This window comes from Prionailurus bengalensis, chromosome F2 (genome assembly GCF_016509475.1).
Source record: "Prionailurus bengalensis isolate Pbe53 chromosome F2, Fcat_Pben_1.1_paternal_pri, whole genome shotgun sequence".
NCBI classification, from domain to species: domain Eukaryota; kingdom Metazoa; phylum Chordata; class Mammalia; order Carnivora; family Felidae; genus Prionailurus; species Prionailurus bengalensis.
The window spans coordinates 72,126,511-72,144,916 of NC_057353.1; the positions used below are offsets into that span (position 1 = coordinate 72,126,511).

Sequence of the window (18,406 nt, forward strand, 5' to 3'; positions counted from 1 at the left end):
TTCACACATAATCTGCCATCCATTCACAGAGCACACATTAAAAAACTTGTTTTAAAGTCATCTTTCAACAGATGAAGTGAGAAATAAATTCCAATTAACATGCTACCAAGTAAAAAAAAGCACTCATAGTTCTTAGCCCAAAGAAAGAATCTTTGCTCTTCTCAGAAGTGTATGTCAGTAAAAACTCACAGAATTACAGAAGTGCCTAAAAGAAAGAAAAATCATCAGTTCTCTCTTAAAGCTGACAATAAATGTATTCACTCAAAAAGTACACGAGAACAATGAGTGTGGGCAAATACTGATGTGCCTTTATGTATAATTGTGGAGGATGTGCATGCACTCATACAACACGCATACATGTGCGAGATATCTGGAGAGATGTTCACCATAACAGTGACTGCTTAGTGACTTTTGCTTTGTTCTTCTACTTTTCCATTTTGTTTCCATTTTTTTTTTTTTATAAATGAACATATACTTTTACAAGAAAAGAATGCTATTTGCGTTATTAAAACACGGCACGAAAAGCTACAGTAATCAAGACATGTGGTACTGGCAGAAGGACAGACATGTAGACCAATAAAACACAAAAGTGAGTCCAGAAATAAACCCATCTATCTAGGGTCAAATGAGTATCAACAAAGATACCAAAGCAATTCAATGAAGGAAAGGATAGTCTTTTCAACAAATGGCGTTGAGACAAGTGGGTATCTATATACAAAAAGATGAACTTAAGAAATTTACCTCATACTACATACAAAAGTTAATTAAAAATGGATCACAGACCCAAACACAGGAGCTAAAACTATAAAATACAAAACATTTAGAAGAAAACAAAGGCGTAAATCTCATGTCCTTGGGTTGGGCAAAGAATTCCCAGAGAGAGCACCAAAAGTATGATCCTTGAAAGAAAAAGATAAACCAGACTCATGAAAGTTCAAAACCCTTGCACCTCAAAAGATACCGTTAGGAAAATAACAAGACAAGGCACAGACTGGGAGAAAAATATTTGCAAATCACGTGACTTGTAACTGCTTGGGATAAACTGTCTACCAGCACCTGTTTAGCCCTACTTTATGACTTGAAGACGGTTTCCTATAACACTGTAAAGCAGTTACGCTTCTAAAAAAATGTTCACTCATCTCTTCCTGTGAGACCCAAACAAGATCCTAGTGAAAGAACCTCACTAAAAGTTCTGCTTGTATACCTCAAGTAGGAAGAATTCTGAAGTGTTTAAATACTGTTTTGAATTATTTAAAAGCATAAGCTATCAACCTACCCAAACCAGGCAAACTCGGAATGGTTTAAAAGAAATAAATTTGATTTTAATAAAACATATACAATTTTTAAAAGTTGCCGATAAGGAACACCGAAGATCAGCTAAAACAAAGTTCTTAAATGAACTTTTAATATGCTAATGGACTAGTAAGAAGGGGCCAGTGACACATACCAAAGAGAGAACACTGGCCAGTTGTCACCATGGCACAGACTATGATGGAACTTTTGGCACACCCATTTCAAAGGGTTGCCAACCCCAGGCTACATATTTTGACTACTGCTTCAACGAACGTGCTGTTCTATAAATAAAAAGGAAAAGCTTAGGTTTAACTATATTCACATTGTAATGGAGGAAGTCCCACTTACTGAAGAGTATTTCCAAAATGCTTCAGCCCTAGATTCCCAGACATCAACCTTTTACTCACTAGTAACTCAGAAGTAGTGCCACTATAGCTAGAAGATTACCTTACACGTCGAGCTCTGTACATTCAAGTACACTCTAACCCGAAAGAATAGAATAAATGAAGCTGACTTTTCTGTATTTTAGAAAACTTGGTAAATAATATTTACATAATACCAGAACATATTAAATATTTAAGTCAAAACCAGTTTAAATGTAACAATGTTCAACATGTTAGCTTTTAAAAAACATTTTTTTAATGTTTTTATTTATATCTGAGACAGAGAGAGACAGAGCATGAGCAGGCGGGGCAGAGAGAGCTGTCAGCACAGAGCCCGACGCAGGGCTCGAACTCACGGACTGTGAGATCACGACCTGAGCTGAAGTCCGACGCTTAACCGACTGAGCCACCCAGGTGCCCCCAACATGTTAGCTTTTAAAAGAATACTGTTTAAATGTTTGTTTATAGAAAATAAACTGGAAAGGAGTTAGAAAATGCCAATTGATAAAATGAAGCTCAACCTCCATTTAAAAAAATGACAAATTCAAAGTTTAAACTTCCCTCCAACTATGCTAGCTTCTCTTAACTTCCCTAAATCTATATTGTCCCAAGATCTAAAGGAAAAGATGCCTTTAGATCGTGGAGCGCCTCGGTGGCTCAGCTGGTTAAGCATCCAACTTTGGCTCAGGTCATGATTGTACAGCTTATGAGTTCAAGTCCCGCATCGGGCTCTGTGCTGACAGCTCAGAGCCTGGAGCCTGCTTCGGATTCTGTGTGTCTCTCCCTCTGCCCCTCCCTCACTTGTGCTCTGTCTCTCTGTTTCTCTCTCAGAAATAAACATTAAAAAAATAATAATAAAAATAAAAAAGCCTTGTTAAAAATGTGCTTGACACTTCTGTTACAATTTTCCAGAATTTTAAGGCAAGAACTGCAGTATGATATAAACAAAAGCAAAGTAATCTCATACCTTGCAACACAAGACGGTTTTCTCACATTTCACTTTAATGTAATGTCCCTGAAATTCTTAAAGAAAAAAACACGTATGGGGGCTCCTGGGTGGCACAGTTGGTTAAGCGTCCAACTCCTGATCACGGCTCAGGCCATCATCTCACGTGAGACAAGAGCCCTGCATCAGGCTTTGCACTGACAGTGCAGAGCCTGCTTGGAACTCACTCTCTCTCTGCCCCTCCCCTGTTTTGCTCTTGCTCCCTCTCTCTCAAAATAAATAAATAAAATGCTTAAAAACACACACACACACACATCTGATTTTTTTCAAATCAAAAGATGTCTGGACACGTTAGTCATTCCTTTTTGAGTAAATGTTATTAGTTATCAACTTACCTTGGAGAACATGCATCTCAAAATTCCACCAAGGTCATCATACGTTTGCCTCAAAATGCAGATCAAGAATACCAATAACAACACGTACCGTGTTCTTACCACATGCCAGGTACTTTCTTAAGTCAGATTTATTGACGTATAATTTACATATGTTGAAAAACAATTCTCCAGACAATTTTTTTAATGTTCTGTAAGCAGAGCAACACTGACCCACTGCCCTTTGCTCTGGACTATATTTTCAAACAGCCTTGAAAGATAAAGATAAATGTTAACCTCTGGAGCAAAAGACAGGCATGCTTACTGTCCAGTATAATAAATACAATGTATCCCTCTAGAGCAAAGGGCAGGCATGACTGCTGCTCATTACAATACCCTTGGGTTCCCTAAACTCAGGGCTTCTCTCTGATTATGTAACCCACTACGTGTGCAAGTATTACCTGAGCATCAGGAAACCAGCACAAATGCTGAACCTCTGGCTACCGCTCCTATTCATGGGTAACAAACTGTCCTTCGTCTCTCCCACAGGAGTCTGTTTTCGGTATACCAGCATCGATCAAAATGTGGCAGGGTAACTTACTAGCTTGCAAGAAGGTAAGATTTCAGACCATTATGGTTCTGGACAGTTTTGGGAATAAGGACAGGATGCTGACAGAACCATCCGTGACTTTCTAGAAGAGAGAGGATAAAGGCCACCAAGGGCAGAGTTCTAGGAAATGGGAAGACACCCTGGGATCTGAGCGTGGTCCTAGTGGTAGATGGGGAGAAGGTGAGAATACAGATCTCTACTACTCTACCGATTAATGAATAGGAGTTGGACTAATGTTTAGAAACTGAGCAGGGAGAAGTGGAACTGAAATCACCCACCCAAATGGTGTTTGTTCATTCTCCTCCGGGCTGGCAGAGGAAAGGATGTGGCAAGACAATGCGGCAACAAGCCCTGTCTCCAGGTGAAAGGCAATGTGGCTGTGACTGCTGAGCCAAGGAATCCCCAAAACTAAAATACGTTATGTAAGTAACGATGGCCTTGCTGCCAATATGGAGTTTTAGGTGCACCAAAAATATGAGAAGTTCCTTTGAACTACAAGGGAATGACCAAAAGTGAACACAAAGCTTTGATTTGTGGTACAGACAGCTTCTCTCTCCCTCCATGCTCCCATCTCTATCCCACTCTACCTCCACCCCCAAACTCTTCTGCTTTACAGAAAAAAATGATAAAGGATGGAGTTGAGGTCTCTCTGATGCCCCAAAAAACCTGAAGGCCATAAATACCCCTATTGGGCTGCCTATACCCCTATAAGGAACTGCAGAGACAGACTCAAAGTTTTAAGGTTCTTTTAGATATAGGAACCCATGTCATCACCAACCTACCTCGTCCCATGAGAGGAGGGAACATCCAGATTCAATTAAAAGGGTTTGGGCAGGATTTACATACAGATGGGAAGAAAAATCAGTATCATGTAGGGGTAGGGCTCTTTGGGCAAGTTCAATGTCCTATTGTTGCTGCCTCTACAATCCAACATATAATAAGAATTGGTGTGTTATATGCTTGTACTTGCCCAACCTGTAAGTGCCAGAGGGGATTCTCCCAATCAGGAAGGGCTGCATGTAGAAAAATGCTAGTGCCTTTGGGACCCTACAACCCTAATGGCCGTTTCTATTTACAAGTCTCTGTAACTTATGATTTTACTGCTTAGACCCTCTGACAAAGGGAGGCAGACAGTCTCCCCCTGGAAGTCCCCCTGTGGGTTCTGAACTCTTCGCCTCCCTGACACAACTCTCTGGCATACTCCTTCTCTAAGGTAATTGTTAGCACGCTACTAGCCTCTTGTGGAAACTGAATGCCTGAGTCATTCATGGAGACCTCATGATCCCCAGCCTGATGTTCCTGCTTTGGTTTTCTAATCTACTAATCCCCCTTGATTTACTCTAAATGGTAGTTTTAAAAATGGGTCACATGTGCCCAAGCTTTCAAACCTCCAGACTTATCTTACAAAAACAGCACTGATCATTCACTTTACCAACTCTCTCTGCCAAATAAAGGACCCAAAAGCATGAAGTATCAACTGTCAATGTTAGGTGAGGCTCCTCTTCTCTCCCCAAATCAAATTATTTGGAATCCTGAGCAATCACTGCAAAACAAGATAGGTAAGAGTTTAATCCAGTACAACAGCAGCTGATAAAAGCATATTTTTCTTTTACTTCCAATCAACCTAGAGCCTGACAGGGGGTGCTTTTGAAAGCGGTTTCCTGTATGGTTTGTCTCCTCAGTCATCGTCCACAGAACTCTGAGAAGCTGCAGGAATATGCAGGCGCAGACTCAAGGCCTGGCCTCATTACCAGCATCGCAGAAAGGGACTCTATGTCATGGGGCAAAGCCCTGTGCTTGGCTATGCCACCTGGACAGAGCCCAGGGAGAGTGACCTCCTGGGAGTACCCACGTGGGTCCTATATTCCTACTTGGGGACAGGTCAACTCCATGACAAACAATGTGGAGAGAGTCAACTCAAAATGCGTCTTTGAGAAGGCATCTGGCTTTGTCTTAGCCCCAGGAGCATCTCAATTTTACATGAAATAGTAACAAGACCTCTGGGGAAAATTTATCACCTACTCTACCACCAGAAGCAAAGTTACAGCCTCTACAGAGCCTACATCCAGTAAATCATCAAATCTTATGGATTTAACACCACTGCTCCACTGTCAACACTCAAATACTGAGCACTATCAATTCTTTCCTGGACTTTGGCAACAGCCCCTTAACTTGCCTACCTGTACTCAATCTTACTTCACCTTCAATCCATTCTCCAGAAGCTGTCAGAACAGGCTGAGTATTTCACTCTCTCCCCCTTAAAATCCTATAATGGTTTCCCCCATAGCCTTCAGTCCAAACTGACCTAAACTTGTTAACATGACTCACGCAGCCAGCCTTACAGTTTACCTATTATGTACCTCTTACCCACCCCTCCTTTACATCATACAAAACCAGTATCCATTTCTAAAATGTACCTGACCTCTCTTATCTCCAAGCTTTTGCTTCTCCGTCTTATGCCCATGCATTCTTCCTTTAGCCTGACTGACTAATGGTCCACTTTGCAGGTTTTAATTCAGATAGCATTACAACATGGGCTTTTAAGACTCATAAGACGAGGTACCTATGGAACAAATAGCAGTGAATTCATATTGTCTATTTTTCTCTATCTTCTACTCTAAGGAGAGACCACTAATATTTATTCACTGTTAATATAACCCTGCTTAGGTGCTCATTAAGTATTCAGGTGATTAGGGACACCTGGGCGGCTCAAGTCATTTAAGCGTCCAACTTCAGCTCAGGTCATGATCTCACGGTCCATGGGTTCGAGCCCCGTGTCAGGTTCTGTGCTAACAACTCAGAGCCTGGAGACTGCTTCAGATTCTGTGTCTCCCTCTCTCTACCCCTCCCATGCTTGCACGTGAGTGCATGCGCATGCTCTCTCTCAAAAATAAATAAACATTAAAAATTTTTTAAAATGTATTCGGGTGATTAATAACAATCCTATACTAAGTACTGTGCTAGCTGTCAAAAAAAATACATTATCAAAAACAGGTTTTTAAATGACCATTCAGCTTAAAAATACATTATTTTAATAAAATTATATTCTGCCCTCCCTATCACATTGCACTGAAATTAAATTAAGAATGTCATATGAGGGGCGCCTGGGTGGCTCAATTGGTTGAGCGTCTAACTCTTGGTTTCGGATCAGATCATTATCTCAGGGATCCAGTCCCACGTTGGGCTCTGTGCTGAGAATGGAGTCTGCTTAAGATTCACTTTCTCTCAGGGGCGCCTGGGTGGCGCAGTCGGTTAAGCGTCCGACTTCAGCCAGGTCACGATCTCACGGTCTGTGAGTTCAAGCCCCGCGTCAGGCTCTGGGCTGATGGCTCGGAGCCTGGAGCCTATTTCCGATTCTGTGTCTCCCTCTCTCTCTGCCCCTCCCCCGTTCATGCTGTCTCTCTCTGTCCCAAAAATAAATAAACGTTGAAAAAAAAAAATTTTTTTTAATAAAAAAAAAAAAGATTCACTTTCTCTCCCCCTGCCCCTCCTCTTCCCCACTCACATTCTCTCTTAAAAAAAAAAAAAAAATCACTTCAAGACCTATTAAATCACAGATTTCATCTAAATTAGTGCCTTCAAATTCTCTATTCCTCTCACACACTGAGAAATGACATAAATAATTGCCAAATAATTATATCTAGGAATATATAACTCTTTTCATAGCAAGTGTGTCCTAAAATTGACCTAAATAAGTATTCAATGTAAAGTGAATTATCTAAGAACATGCCAATTTTTGATTGGAAGAAGTATTATTCTAAGCACAGTGAAGAGTATCTTTATCAGTCTAAACTTAACACAATACCAGACAAAATGTACCAACTAGAATATATCAAGTAGAGATTACTTGCATGGCAGAAAATAAATGCACAGGATTAAAAACTTCACAGTGTTGCATACAATAGTACACTGAACAGCATCTTTTCAAAATAAATAGCTACAAAAATGTATCTTTGCATTAGGTCTTCACTTAAACAAAATCACCCAACATCTTTGAAAAAAGCCATTCTCACCCATGGTACCACAATCAGGACGTGGGATGTGTCACAAGAAATGTGTATATTTAAAGAACCAACGTTCTAAGAATGACTTCCTTGTTTGAAAAGTTTTACAAATGTCACTCATTTGCATTCCAATATATTTACATGAGTGGGAAACGAGTGAACCTACAGCTAGTTAACAGGAAATCATAATCCTGCACATGCTCACAAGACAGCAGAGAAGAAGTGAACATTTTCCATCCTGTGTGTCAGCTGAAAAAGCCTTTAGATTGGCTGTTTTAAGTATGCCTTCTAAGTATGTAATATAAAATACAGGACCTCAAACTAGTACTTCGAAACCAAATTTTAGTAAAGACTAAATCATAGAGGCCTGGGTTTATGCCAGCCTTCCTCACCCTACTTGGGAGCATACTTGGACAAGATACCTAAGCTCTCTGAGCCTGACATTCCTAGTGTTAATTAGGAATTAACATATACCATGCAGTTGTCATAAAACTACCTTAATGTATATAAAAAACTTGGCATACAGTAAGCGTTCACTATTACAGCATAATAATTAAAGAGCCAACACCAAGTTCTATCAGTAAGTAGCTGTGTCACTTTAGTGTAACCTCAGCTTCCTAGTCTGTGACATGGGAATACGAACAACCCTAACAGGGTTGTTGTAAAGACTGAATGTCTTAGAACTCAACCTGGCAAGCAGTAAACGCTATGTGTTAGTTACTACTAACATTATCACTATCACTGAAACATTACATAACCACTGTCACAGTACTTAAGATACCTTCCATTTCTGCCACCTGAAAAAATAGCTCTTGAAAAATTAACTTAATTTTAGGAAACTGATCATAATATAGGATAAGCTTACACACCCAAGAATTTTTATGCTGATTGTAAGTGCACAAAATGTTATCTGAATTCATTGCTCATGAATACTGACAAGACACATGAGTCAAATAACCATTCTAAATGAACAATCCACTCAGTGGACTAAAGCATAACACAAAATATATGTCTACTGTACTTTTTTCCCAAAGATCCCAAGGCAGTTTAAGTAATCAAATATAGCAATCCTCGAAATACTTGAGAACACTGCAGCTGAGACCAATCAACATTTTTCCCAAACCTTTTGCCACATAATTACAAAATGATGTTATAATCAAAAACTCTTTGACCTTGCCATTCTTTCAATTATTCAAAACATTTGAATATCTACTGAGCATCAGTCTAAATTCTGACACAGTAATAGAAAAGGAGAGATAAAAATAGTGGGAATGCCACTAACAACATAATTAAATATTTCCAAATATTATAATTTTGTTTTCCTTAAATAGTGAAAGAGCAAATTATAGGCTCTATAAGTTGAGTGCATCAATACTTAATAATTTAAGTAACCTCATTCAAGTGACAGTCCAGTCAGTATTTTCACTAAGGAAACCAGGAGTAAGATGATAGAAACATCCCTCTGTACTCCCCAATTACTTACTATGGTAAATGATCATTCCAAATATGAGTTAAATAATCCCGAGTGACACTATGTAACATATTTTTAACCCATATTTGGGGAAAGCTCAGAAAAATGGGACACCATAAGTTTGATTTTGTTAAATATCACCTGTAATCTATGTAAACTATATTTGCTTAATCTTAGAATCTGCAATTATATTTTTGCCAGGGCAACTAGAATGAATTTACTAATCATGTCTCCCTTGGCTGAACCAGTTTCTTAGGAGAGAAAAATCTAGCCTCTCCTCAATTATCAAACGATCTAGAATTCATACTATAAAGCCAACATCTTATGAAGCAAGAGTTTCCTCTGGAGCAGCTACATAACTGTTAAAAGTTTTAAGGAATTGAAAAAAAAAAAGTTATCTAACAAAATTGCTCTGCCAAAGAAATGCAATCCTAACTATGAGTTAAGAAATCTTACTGCTACGGGCGCCTGGGTGGCTCAGTCGGTTAGGCATCCAACTTCAGGTCAGGTCATGATCTCGCAGTCCTGGAGTTCGAGCCCCGTGTCGGGGCTCTGTGCTGACAGCTCAGCTCGGAGCCTGGAGCCTGCTTCAGATTCTGTGTCTCCCTTGCTCTCTGCCCCTCCCCCACTCATGCTGTGTCTCTATCAAAACTGAATAAACATAAAAAAAAGAAATCTTACTGCTGGAGTGGTTATCCAAAACCTAAAAGAGAACAAACAGCCAAGTGCCTTTTTAATACCTAGCTCCCCAGAAAGGCTGTTAGAAAATGGTGATGTCAACATTGATAGCAACTGTATCATACTGATATGCAGACAGGTATACCTCAGACCTAAAAACCTTCCTTTGACTTCATTATTATGGACTATGACAGTCCCAAGAAAAAATGGCCGGGGGCGGGGGGGGGGGGGCTCTCATCTCATTTTATGAATGCTGATCAAGCAGTGTTACCCAACTACAACACTTCACAAAGGGGCTATCAAATAAGCCCCAATTATCAAGGTGTTGGAGACAGGAAACTTCGGTTTCTATTATTAAGTACAATTAAAGAATTAAAAGGATCAGTGTGTTTTTCTTGAAGTACATTTGTCTAAAGTGATTTGCATGAAGTCCCCAAAGACCCAAGTGATTGAAATTCCTTTAGCTATATAAAACACTCCTCTGGAATGTCTGTCAGCCAAATTGCAAGACTGTAAGAACACAAAATTGACTGATACACATTTTCCACATAAAGATTAAGTTGGAAAGGGATGGCAAACTCAATAAATTTGCAGGAAGGGGGTTAAAAAGTGTAAACAAGTTCCAAAAATCTTTGTCTTATCCAGAATAGCACTTTGTGGTACTGCAAGAATTCAGGCATTTCATCAGTATTCCGCACACCAGGGGACACTCGATAACTACTGCTGACAAATTAGACGAGAAAAAGTCTCACCAACAAACGGTATTAACAGGTAAGGCTGCAAATCAGGCAAGAAACCGATCGAGGAGGAACGTGGAGGCGTAGAAAGAGTAACAATCTTCTGCCAAATTTTATATTCAGAGAAAATTAATGCATCATAGATACCCCTCCAAGGGAAAAAAAAAAAAAAGATATTTGGTACGGCCAAGAATAGCCAGGAGTTATAAACACACACACACACACACACACACACACACACACACACAGCAACTGCCACTTCCACTACAGTTTGACAGTCACAGATTTGGGTAATTATAGCAGAAATTGTGTGTTTTGGAAACACACTAAGACCACACCCTAGGACCGAGAATTGGGACTTTAAATGCTGGGAATTTAAGAGGTCAACGCGGTGTACAAGTTGGACGGTCTGGCCGCACAGGTGGAAGGGTGGAAAGGGGCAATAAAGACACCAACTTCCACGCGGGTGACCAGGACCGCTGGCTGTCGCGGCGAGGCGTGGCGGAATCCGAGGGAAAAGGGGGTGTGGATCTGTGGGCGAGTCCGGGGAGAAAGGGAGGGAGGTAAGGTGGCCGCGAGGACGACAGGGAGCTGGGAGCCGCGGATGGGGGGCGAGCGCCGACGCGGGAGGGGAAGAGCCAGGGAGCCGAGAATCACGCACGGCGGCCGGCTCCAGGGGGGTGGGAGGGCGCGCCGAGCACGCGCGTGGAGGTGCGGGTGGGAGGAAGGGGCGGAAGAAAGGAGGTCCGAATGAATGAGCGCCGGCGGGGCCCGGGCCGCGGGGGAAGGGGCCGGGGCGCCGCGGGCCGGCGGGCGGGGGGCGCCCGCAGAGGTGCAGCCGCAGCGCCGGGGGTGGGCGCCGGGGCGGGCCCACGGCGCCGGGGGCCGAGGAAGCCCCGCGCCGGCGCGGCCCCCACCGCGCCCGCCTCTCCGCCAAAATGGGGTCGAGGGGCAGGCAAGCGAGGGGCGTGAAGGAAGACGGAAAACGGTAAAAATAAATCACTCACTCTCCGCTCGAGCCTCCTGGCTCTCTCAGCCCCGCTCCTCCGCCCTCCTTGAGCCGCGGCGGCGGCCCCTCAGCGGCGCTAGAGGGAGCCCCGGGCCCGGAGCGGGGCAGCGGCGGCGGCCGGACCGGGAGCCCCTCCGCACCTGCCCCTGTGGCGGAGCCGCGACGAGCCAGGCGGCGGCGACGGCGGCGGCAGCAGCAACGGCAGCAGCAGCAGCGGCGGCTCCGAACGGGGAGGGCAAGTGACCCGGATGTACAGGGTAACGGCGAGGAGGGGGAGGGGGGAATGCCAGGAAGTGAGGGCGCCGCGGACCTGTCCGGCCGTGCGCATGCGTCGCGCGCCCGCCCCGCAAGGTAAATCCTCGGCCTTCCTTCCCCGCCCCTCTTCCCCCCGCCCCTCCTGAAGGGGGCGTGGCGAGGCCGGAGACAGGTGGTCCTGCGCCGGAGGAAGGAGAGGAAGGGGGCGCGGCCACCGCCTCCGCGCCCCCCGCCCTCCTTAAAGGAGCAGCATCGTCGCGCCGAGATGGCATCTGGGTGGGTCAGAGTCTTGCAATCTTCTCATCTTACACTGGGAAAACTGAGGTTCAGAGGTGGGGGTAAGCTGCTTCAGGTCAGCTAACTCGGAAACACCAGGAACTGGAACTCGGAACTCGCCGATCAGGACTCTTTGTGCTGAACTCAGCGAAGCTGCCACATCCCACCACCCCCCACGCCTCAAATGGCTGGGCTGGCGAGCAAGCCTTTCCCCCGCTCCAGGTACTGAACCTCACTCCCGCTCCCCGGCAAAGCAGAAGCGCGGGCCGACTCCCCAGAGCCTAGAGGTGCACCGTTATCGCCTACGATGGTATCGTGGAGACGCCCTGGGGAGATGTTAAATGATCAGTCTGAGGACAGAAATCAGGCGCCACTTGAGACTTGTACCTTGCCACGCAGGGCTCTAAGAGATAAATGAGATGTTACAGAGTTACGCTCTGGGCAAAAATGTCCAGGGCGGGGGCGGGCAGAGAATTTGGATGTGGCCCAGGGCACAGCATCTTATTTCCAGAATCTCTCTTCACCCTGGAACATAAATGCTCCCTCTTTACATATAAAAACAGAACATTCCATCCAGCTAGTTCATCCTAATCCTGCTATGACACAGATTTTTTTCATTAACACTAAAGTGTAAATGATTACAATGTTACCTTTACCTGGAATATTTTCAGTTTGATCGGATAATTACCATGGAAGTAAATGGTTCGAAATATTTTGGGGTCAAGACCCCTACTGAAAATCCCACAAAAGTAGGGGCTTTTCTCCCCCAGAAAAATGCACGTATGCACACAAATTTGCATACAATTTCAGGAAATTTATGGACCCAGGAAGCCTACCTATGAAAACCTCACTATGAACTCTTGTTCTGGTCAAATAGGTAAAATCCCAGGAACTATCCAGGCCTTACCAGATGTGGTAGCCAAGAAAGCACTCCTTGCCCCAAATACAGAAGGGCAGCCCTTCCCTTATTTAGTCTTTTGTCTTCCTCTTGAATTACCTGGAGACTCCACGGTGTTAGCCATACTATATAGAAATGTGTTAAGAGTCATGGAGAGAGATTAGATGTCTTTCAAAAAAAAAATTTTTTTTTTTAGTGTTTATTTTTGAGACAGAGACAGAGAAAGAGCACGAGCAGGGGAGGTGCAGAGAGAGAGGGAGACACAGAATCTGAAGCAGGTTACAGGCTCTGAGCTGTCAGCACAGAGCCCGTCGTGGGGCTCAAACTCGTGAACTGCAAGATCATGACCTGAGCGAAACTGGACGCTTAACCGACTGAGCCACCCAGGCACCCCGAGAGATGGCTTTTTGAAGGCATACACTGAAGGCAAGGGTCATAGGCCTCAGACTTTTACCCTAATTTTCATACTTTAGGAAAATTTAGGACTTCTATACTATATTATAATCTCTATCAATTTCAGTTAAACTAAGGGAGCCAATATTTTGCAAACATTGATGCTGACAGAACAGTCTTCACAATCCAAGAACTTTGGTCCGTTTTTCTTACACGCTGATACACAGTCTGAAACAATTCTGGTCCACAGAAATCCACTGTCCTCAATTTGTGCCAGAGGAAGAAAGTTCATACACCTGCCCAGTCCCTTAAATGTGAGCTCTGAGTAACCATACATCTCTACCTCAATATCCCAACAAAAGCAGAAATCTCTTCCATAGTATCAACCCCATCCAGTTTAGCTCAAATATCTCCCATTATGGGGACCTCCTTATTGCAACGGTCAGCCTCTTCTTACTGCAACGGTCAGAGGTTCTTGAGGAACCTCTCCTTTTACACTGAGCAGAAATCTGATACCCGACAATTTTCATCCATTGGTCCTAATTTTATCCCTGGAGAGCAACACAGACATGAGACCAGCCTGGGGGAGCTTACAGTCCAGCAAAGAAACGTCCGTTGTTGAATGAGAACCATAAAATAAGATGAATCCTGTGAGGAGGGTAGAGCACCCGCTTCAGAGATACCTTTCTCATTGTCTGCCCGAGATCCCTGGCCTGTGACAGAACTCACAAGTAAGCTCTACCACTATACTACCCCATGTGGGATATCCTGAAAGAGGGAACAGAAGACAAGACCTTCAGAGAAGTGCTGAACTTATCCTTCCTCAATCCTTTCTTTGTCACCCTGCGTGAATGTAATCCCATTTCAGCTGAGGTCAAAGCTTTCAAAGTTTTATGTTGAAAAAAAACAAGCAGAAGGATGCAAAAAAAAAAAAGAGGTTTACATAAGAACCCCAGGCTCTCGATGATTTAATCACTGTGGCTTGTTAGCATTTTTTTTTTTTTTTAGTCCTTCCAATGTGCCAGGCACCGTACTAAGCACTTTGCTTGCTTTTCCTCTTTTGCTTTTTACAACCACCCTATATGGTACTATTATGACATCCCCCTTATAAATGAGGAAACCAAGACTCAGTAGGAGATCCAGGATTCAAACCCAATCTGTCAACTCCACCGTGTGCTTCTGCATTTCTATAAACTTGACTCTGCTTTTGTAAATTTCAGAAGTTCCTGATCTCTTCTTTAAATGTTGTTTCCTTTGAAAACTTTATTACTAAATCAACTTTAAAACTTTAAGGGGCACCTGGGTGGCTCAGTCGGTTAATCGTCCGACTTCAGCTCAGGTCATGATCTCACGGTTTGTGAGTTCGAGCCCCGCATCAGGCTCTGTGCAGCAGAGCCTCCCCCACTCACACTCTGTCTCTTTCAAAAATAAATAAATAAACATTAAAAAAAAATTGTAAACACTATAAACAAATTGTTTCACTTACTCATTGATTCATTCCATCAATACACAATTTTGCCACCCTACTGCATCCTAGGCACCACGCTGAGGGTCTAGATTGGAGGTCAACAGATGTGTGGTACCTGCCCTGGCAGGGCTCACAATTTCATGAGAGAAAGAGCTGTAACCTCAGAATTACAACACAGCATCATTCGTTGTCATCTAGGAGAGTGGAAGAACCAACACTCCCTGGGACAGTTGTGAAGGCTTCAGACCGGATGCACTTGGTCTTGGAGAGACTGGGGGAGGGGACGAGAAGAAAAGGCACATGGGCAGAGAGGAAGGGGAGTTTACGACATGCTGGAGGTAAGGTTGGGCGAGTGTGACTGTGCAGGCCCTCCTCAAACACCATGCTAAGAAGTTTGAACTTGCCTCCTGAAGGCAATAACAAGTAAACAGAAACTTCTCAGCAAGGGAGAGACATGATCAGATGCGTTTTATATCAAGGTCACTCTGACGACAGTGTCCAATGCGGACTATGGTGGGAAGGAGAATTGAGGTCCGCAGACCGCTGAAGCTTTTGTAAAGTCCAGCTGACAGATAATTAGCGCCTGGTTTAGGAAGCTAGCAATGGAGAGGGAGAAGGGGCACCAGAATTAGGATACTCCTGTCGAATCTCCAGCAGTTTGTGACTAGCTGAATCTGGGCAAAGTAGCAGCAGGAGCTGTGGAACCTGACCCTGAGGTTCCTAGCTTAGCAGACCCATCAGAAGGTGACACCATTCAATCCCGATACCTTTACACAGTTTTCATTCCTGTCCTCTCCCAACCCTTATTCACGTCAATGCACACTGCTTCCATTACTATTTCAGATACGTGCAACTATTTCCCAATGCCATTTCATATTTCTACAGTCATGTTTATCATTTTAATGGCGGCAGAATATTGCATCACGTTGAAATAGCTCAATTTCCTTCGGTTGCTAAAGGTTCACACCCTGCATGCCTGGTTTACCCTGGACTCATTCGGTTCTGAGCATTTTGCAAGAGATGAGTTGAGTGAGGAAAGAGAGCCTTTAGGTGAAGGGTGTCGGAAAAGTGTGCCCTCAAGAGTCAGCCAAGCTGCAACTCTCATGGGAGAGTACTGAGAGAATGTACTGCATCGGAGAAGATGCAGAGCTGTGGCATCAGCCTACCATGTATTCACTCACCCAACAATGCTTTCTTGTGAAGCAGAGGGACAATACAACAGAACTGAAGCCACCTGGCCGAGCCAGGGTCTGAATCCTGTTCTACTGCTTATACAAGTTCTCCAACCTCTCAGAGCTTCAGTCTCCCCTCAAGTTTGTGGTGAAGATTAACCTGGATAGAATTTACAAAATGCTTGGGACACAACTAAGCATACATTAAGTTCGATAATAATTTTCAGTCTTGGTTCCCTCCATATGCTTTCTTGACTTCCATCATTTTCAGAGTTTCTGAACAAACCCACCAGGCAACAATGCATGTATTAGAGTTCAGAGCCTGAATCTGCCAGGGTGAACCAGGACCACTCACATGACCTCTCTAACCTTTCATTTCCCATCTGTGAAATGGGCATAAGAACATCCATCACAGGAATGTTGCAAAGCTCTCATAAGTACTGTCGGTATAGGAATATATGTTCAAAGCCCCAAAGCACAATGTCATTAACGCCTATTACTGCTGTTATAGACAGTGCTGTATCCTTGGTTTCTTCCCATTAAAAAAAAATGACTTCCACCTAAGTTCCTTGGACTGCAGTTCTGGGTTAAAGGATCTGAATATCGCTATGGTTCTTGATTTGCGTTGTTTGGATTGCCCTTAGAGAGGACTCTTGATGGTGCTACCATAGTTAATTCAAATATGACATATTAGTCCTCAACCTAACATTCAGGGACTTCTATCAACGGCTTCCCTCCTCCTCTTGGTGGAAACAATGAACACTGAATCCTTGAGGAAAGAGGCACCCTCCCAGACATTTCCAGGATGGCCAGAGGTTCGAAGGCTAAGGACTAGGACTCCAGCGTCCGGCCTGATGGCTGAGCATGCAGTGGGTGAGTTTCCTGAATGCAGAAGAGGACACAGGAATGAGGCCTGGGCATCCCCAGACAGCACTCGAAGCCTGTCCGCCATGAAAGATGGCATCAGAGCTGCTACTCAAAAGAAACAAAGTACAAAGCCAACAGCTCAAACCTAACACACTCCTGTTGTTTAGCAAAACATTAGCCAATCTCTCAGGAGCCATAAAGTTGTCCTTAAGGCCGTATTTCCTCAGAGTTCCAAGGCGCTATGAACCTCCATCACATTCCCAAATGTAACATTTCTCACAGGTGGGCAGTTCCACGGGGTGACCTATAGGAAGGCGGTAGGCTCTCGCAGCCTTGCATCACTGGTCCTTCCCTGCGCCTCAGATGTGCCTTCTAGCCTCCTCAAGTGCCTGTTTCTTGGCCTTCAGGTTCAAGGGTCACCTCCTCAAAGGGGTGCTCCCGGTCACACCTCCCTCACCTCCCTTCAGTCATTCCTATATGCCACCGGCATTTTTTTTTCCTTCACGGTAATTTGTATAACCTGTAATTATTTTTATTTTTTTACCTTAAAAGTGTTTTTAAAAAGCCTCCCATAGGGCGCCTGGGTGGCTCAGTCGGTTAAGCATCTGACTCTTGATCTCGGCTCAGATCACCCATCTCAGGATTTATGGGTTCGAGCCCCACATCGGGCCCTGAGCTGATGGCGTGGATCCTGCTTGGGATTCTATCTCACCCTCTCTCTACCCTTCCCCCACTTGCTCTCTGTCTCTCTCTAAATAAAGTTCAAACAAAAAAAAAAAAAGAAAAAAAAGAAAAGAAAAAGAAAAGCCTCCCACTAAAACATCAGCTCTGTGAAGGCAAAGGTCGGAGCTATTCTGCTCCAACACCTATCACTGTGCCCACCCAGCTCCCAGGAGACCCTCAATAAATGTGTGGAATGATTGGGTAAAAAAGGGCGGTTCCCAGCCCCGGACATCCTTCTTTCACCCTAAACTCTATGAAGAACAATGTTGACTGCAGACAAAAAATTGAAAACACAGATGAGCAAAAGGAAGAAAATATAAACACTCATGATCCAACCTCCCACCAAGTGGATCCCCTTCCAAATGTTTTTTTCCTGTATCTATATAAAGATAATGCATATATTTTTATAGAAATGGCTCCTAAACTGTAATCTGCTGTGTTTCATTTCACAGTATATCTTAATCACCTTTCCTTAATAAAGATACTTCTGCTGCCTTGCTGTTAAAGGTTCTGGAACACTCAGCCGTGTCACTACACCACACAGTATTTAACACATCTCCCAGTGTTAAACTAAAGGGGAGGTTTCTTCAATGTCAGTAAAGGTAAAATGTTTTAATACAGCACTTCCCTCTTGACAAGCTTCCCGTTTTTTCCTCTGTGTTTGTATTGCTTTAGTTAGAGCTTGTATTTGTACAGAACCACACTCCCTACCGCCCATTCACCACCTGGAGTTATTAGAGTCCCCATCAGCTGGAGAAGCAAGATTGTTTGCAGCCGGCAAAGGTGACGTGTGACGAAGCCAGGACGAAGTCTCGGAGTTCAGTTTGGGAAACTGCTGCTGATACAGGCGAC

General features: G+C 43.7%; 1 protein-coding gene and 1 non-coding gene across 12 annotated transcripts in view; both read right to left on the reverse strand.

Moving 5' to 3' along the window:
* Window positions 1-18,406, reverse strand: part of CYRIB (CYFIP related Rac1 interactor B) — a 148,375-nt gene that overhangs the window by 67,678 nt on the left and 62,291 nt on the right. For 2 of the 11 annotated variants that reach the window (XM_043601767.1, XM_043601768.1), the window contains exon 1: window positions 11,501-11,735. The exons of 7 other annotated variants lie outside the window; for them this stretch is intronic. The gene's annotated coding sequence lies outside the window, so the exon portion shown is untranslated. Of the gene's footprint in view, window positions 1-11,500; window positions 11,736-18,406 lie in introns of those variants that run through there. 2 more of the 11 variants (XM_043601765.1, XM_043601759.1) reach the window with 2 other exon arrangements.
* Window positions 5,256-5,460, reverse strand: LOC122496134. Its single transcript, XR_006300684.1, has one exon. It is a non-coding gene; the product is annotated as a small nucleolar RNA SNORA73 family (small nucleolar RNA).